The sequence below is a fragment of the Papaver somniferum genome, chromosome 9 (assembly GCF_003573695.1).
Source record: "Papaver somniferum cultivar HN1 chromosome 9, ASM357369v1, whole genome shotgun sequence".
NCBI classification, from domain to species: Eukaryota; Viridiplantae; Streptophyta; class Magnoliopsida; order Ranunculales; family Papaveraceae; genus Papaver; species Papaver somniferum.
Window position 1 is genome coordinate 128,623,330 of NC_039366.1, and position 5,654 is coordinate 128,628,983.

A 5,654-nucleotide genomic window follows, 5' to 3' on the forward strand; every position below is an offset into this window, starting at 1 on the left:
TACATAATCAAGACTCGACACTTCACTCAAAAATTTGACCGAGTTGGAACGAGTACGAGCAAAATTGAAGAAACAGGAACTCCATCCTTTCGAATTTAGACCTTTATGTCAAAATTGAGTTACATAATCAAGACTCGACACTTCAGTCGAAAATTTGACCGAGTTGGAACGAGTACGAGTAAAATTGAAGAAATCGGAACTCCATCCTTTCGAATTTAGACGTTTATGTCAAAATTGAGTTACATAATCAAGACTCGACACTTCACCCAAAAATTTGACCGAGTTGGAACGATTTCGAGCAAAACTGGAGAAACCAGAACTTCATCGTTTCGAATTTAGACGTTTATGTCAAAATTGAGTTACATATTCAAGACTCGACACTTCAGTCGAAAATTTGACCGAGTTGGAACGATTTCGAGAAAAACTGGAGAAACTGGAACTCCATTGTTTCGAATTTAGACGATTTACGTCAAAATTAGTTACATAATCAAGACTCGACCCTTCACTCGAAAATTTGACCGAGTTGGAATCATTTCGAGAAAAACTGGAGAAACCGGAACTTCATCGTTTCGAATTTAGACGATTTACGTCAAAAATTAATTACATATTCAAGACTCGACACTTCAGTCGAAAATTTGACCGAGTTGGAACGATTTCGAGCAAAACTGGAGAAACCGGAACTTCATCGTTTCGAATTTAGACGATTTACGTCAAAATTAGTTACATAATCAAGACTCTGCATTTCAGTTGAAAATTTGACCAAGTTGGAAAGTTCGAGTAAAATTGGAGAAACTGGAAAGAGTCGATATTTCGAATTTAGACAACTTTTGGGATTGTGGAGATTTGCAATTTATATCAGAATTGTGTAATTATAATATTGAATCCCTTATTCAATTGATATAAATGTAATTTTTTTTGGAATATAAAAAATAAAAAGGAAAAATTTCAAAGTAACATTTTTGTCATAATAAAAAATTCCACTCAAAATCAAGTAATGATAAATTTTATCACGAGCCATTGTTGAGACGCTTACTGGTGTTGAACTTCCGCCTCTCCTAATTTTCCTGTAACATCATAATTAACAATCAGTACAACACTTCGATAAAATGAAGCAACAATTCAATTCAAAAAAAATTAAACTTACAAACACAACTTCTTCCGAATTACTATTATCATCTAAGTTCGTTGCCGTTTGGGAAGATTCTTTAGCTATGCCGGTAAAGACAAAAGGATCCTCAAAAGCATTCACATAAGGACTTCATCGTTTTGGAGAATCTAAAACAATGTGCCACTTCTTATCAGGCCTACTCTCATCCTTGCAATAAAAAACTGAAGTAGCTTGAGAAGAATGGATAAATGGCTCATCGGCGTCTTTTTTGTTTCCCATAAACCGTTCGAAGTTTACATAAATCTGTTTTGTAACCGGATCCACATACCATCCATTCACCTTGTCTTCGACACGAACCCAATCACAATAAAATACAGTTTGCTTGAAGGTGGTGTAATCCAGTTCTAGAATTTATTTAACAATTCCGAAATATGGAACTTCATCATCCACCATGTTCTGATCTCTGGCACTTGCTCTGAATGTGGTTGTGGAATTCATGGACACTCCACTATTTTGGGTAGACATACCTTTTTCTGCATAAGCTGTATAAAAGATATATCCATTTACTGCATATGCATTATGTGATACTGCATATCTAGATGGACCATCAACGAGCCGCTTAAAATCTGTCATGTCTTTTCCCTGAAATTGTTGCGTTAGCCATTTCATGTATTCATCAGGATTCCTTGAATTCCTTCTTCCTCTAACATGTAACCTGTCATACTTCCTGTAATCAAATATACGATTACCACCATACTCTACAAATTTGTTTGTTCATTCAACCCTAACTAGTTCAAGTCTCAACAAGGAAATAAGTTACTATACTAAGAAATGATAAGTTCCTTGAAAGTACTACTTACTTTTCCCATTCAGTATTTTCTTGAGAATGCATCAAAACCCATCTGCGTGCTTGTTCGTACTGTGGGTTAGGTATATGATATCTTTTTCCTTCAGACATATTTGGCGGGTATGGACCTTCCTGAATGTCATCGTCGGTAGATATCCTTCCCTTTTTCTTGTAACACTTCTCCCTACCATTCAGAATGTATTCCATACAATGTCTCAATGCGTCATCTAATACATATTGTTCTGTAATGGATCCCTCTATATAGTTTTTGTTGCGACCAAAAACTTTGAATGTTCTCATCATCCTGTAGTGTAATCATAACAACAATAATAAGTCAATTTACCTCCATGAAAAACTAAACCAAAAAATTTACTCAATCAACTAAATTACCTTTCAAAAGGATACATCCATCGAGTTGTAACATGACCCAATGTTTCTGCCTCTTATGCCAATTGTATGACGACATGTAACATTGAAACAAAAAAAGTCGGCGGGAAATACATTTCAAAAACACATATAGACTCCACGAGACGTTGGTGCATGATGCGAAGCTCGGCAATATCAATAACCTTAGAACAAAGAACTTTAAAGAACAATGACACATGTCGAATGGCCTCAATCAATAAACGATGCCCTTTGAAACAGTACATCAAAAAAACAGGTAGCAAACCCTGCATTAGGATGTGGTATTCGTGTGACTTCATGCTTTTTAACTGAAAGTCACACAAACACACTTTGCCTTTCCAGTTCCCGCAGTAACCAATAGGAACCTTCAGGTTACTAAGAGACATGCACACTAGTTTCCTCTCTTCTATAGACAAACGATAAGGTGCTGGCGGCATTTCTGGAGGCTTGCCAGGTCCTCTCGCCTTCAACCACAAATTCCTCTTTATCTTAAGGATTTGCAGATCCTTGCGCGCCGGAATCCCATCTTTAGTCTTATCCTTATTGTCCATTATAGTTCCAAAAAACATCTCAACAAAAATTTTCTCAATGTGCATTACATCCAAATTGTGTCGAACCAGCAGATCCTAGAGTAAACTAGGACAGTTAGTAACAACATCCATACATCAATAGTTGGAAGAAAAAAAATGACACCAAAACAAAATCAAAAGAAGTAACTTAAATAATATCAAAGGTGAATGGTTCGTATGCCAGTTCAAGAAGCATGTGTATTGTGCCGAAATAATATACAAAGTAGGAAAATCAAATAATAAGACTGTTAAATTAGTTACCTCCCAGTAAGGCAAATCAAATAAGATTAATCTTTTTGACCACAGAGTGCTTGTATCAACTGATCGCTTCTTCATATTTGGCGGAATCCTTGTATCAATCGTCTGTTTCCTCTTACCTGTTGCCCGACAAGATTCAGTGCGTACACGGTTCATAGTATTCAACAGTTGGACACCCGTCAAACGCCTTTTCCCAGTAGAATTTGATGTTTTTTCCTTCCTACTTGTGAACTTCCCAAATTCTGTTCGCACACTATTCATCTTTGTCAACAATTGGGCTGTGGTCAGACAGCGTGGAGCATCTCCATCTTCTTCGGTTCCATCAAATTTTTCTTTTGCATTTCTGAAGGGGTGGTCGGATGGTAAGAATCTTCTTTGACCCATGTAGCTGAATTTACGTCTATTCTTTAGCCAGATTGCATCTGTGTTTTCACCACACACAGGACAACCAAATCTTCCCGATGTTCTACAACCAGAAACATGTCCATAGGCAGGAAAGTCATGCACACACCACATTAAGATTGCTTTCAGCGTAAAGTTACTCTTTGTATGAGTATCATATGTCAAATTTCCAACAGACCATATTCTTTCAACTCGTCGACTAACGACTGCAAATACACATCGATGTTGTGGCCTGGTTCAGTTGGACCAGGAATCAGTAGTGTCAACATTGTAAATTCATTAGCCATGCAGTGTGATGGGGGACGGTTGATAGACGCATTTATGTGTCTATTTTCATCTCTTTTGTGTATTTTGTTAGTACTCGTTTTCGTCCTTATTATGGTGTTTTGTGTGTTTTTAGGTATTTTTTTGGAAATAAACATTTTTGGAAAAATCAGCTCGAAAAGTTTCCCGGGGCACCCTTGAAGGACAATTGTTATTCGGACTCTCATTATCGTTTAAGGGGCACCTCAGTGGACACATGTTATTCGCACCCCAGTTCAGGATAGGGGGACACCCTTTCTTCTTTGTTTGAAAACTGTTTTTTGGCGGGAAATGAAATTCTCAACTGGCAGAAGTTTGATCACAAAAATGAAGGGGTTACGGGTCGATTCAATGGCTGAAATTTGATAGAGAGATGTGATATAGGTTAAGAAACACATTTTGGGCAGTGGGTTCGATCGGAATTGGCTGGAAAACGCGTGATGATTCACACACCCAAAACAGAGCACGTGTACGGTGACACGAGCAAAATTGAAGTTCTTGTGTGCATGGAGGAGTTCTACTAGCGTTGTAAGAGTGTTGAGACGTGGAGAAGTCTAACTAGAGCGTGCATGATCAAATCTAACGCGTCCATGGGCTTAAAAATGGAAATTATCGTTATTTTTGGCAGCAAGGAATAATCGAATTAAAGAGAGTATATACGCAATCAATGGTCGGATTTTTGGCCTCAATTCACTATAAATACACGTACAATTGAAGCTAGCAAGTTTGGAGAGTCTTGGGGAAAGTTTAGGAGTCGAGAGAATCAAAAGAAAATCACGCAGAGAAGAGAAGCTTGCTGCTGGTGCAAGGAAGAACACGAAGAACATAATACCCTCAGGGACAGTCGTTGATTAGGGTCGCTTAATTGCGACAATACTCAATTCCTTTCCCCGACTTCGGAACAACATCACTTCTGTTGTATCGTTCTTTTTGGACGCTTTATATGCGTCGCAAACACTGTTGTAAACCGTTTTTCTCCATTTTCTATTGATTGTAAACAACTTTTGAGTATCAATGAATCAATTTGAGAGGTTTTTCATCATGAGTAGCTAAACCCAATCCCAGGGGTGACGGAGGAAGCCTTCTCGCAATATTTATGTGGTAATTTTTATTTGATTAATTTTTGCAATATTTATATATGATTAATTGCATTGAAAATAAATGATTTAAATGATTTTTATTAATCAAATATATTTTCTCTTGATAATACATGCTTAGTTTTATACTCTTGATGTATTATGCTTGCGATTAATCTTTGATATTTTGAGAATCTGCTTTTGTCAATAGTTAGAATCAAAACAGTTATTAAATTTGCAAAATAAAAAATAAATAAAACTACATAAATATTGTTGAATGGTGGAATCATCACCCCTATTTTCTCCATAAAATTTATATCACTTGTTAATTGAATTTTCTACATTTCTAAAATTATTTAAATCTAAAAAAAAAATTATTCCCTTCACAAGTTCGAAAAGAACCCCTTTTACCACTATCTACAACAACATTTGAAAAAAAAACATCAACCGTTCAACGGTACAAGCATAACGGTCCAATAACTATGGGGATAATTCATTCCGAAAGGGTTAAATCCATCGGTTGCCAGTCCTAAACGCACATTTCTCTTCTCTGCAAAAAACTCAGGCCACTTGCTATCTATAAACTTCCAACAAGGAGAGTCCACAGGATGCCGCATGCGTGTGCTGCTTTCCTCTATATTACCACTGCAATTCAACAGCTCTGCTATCCATGGTATACTAAACAT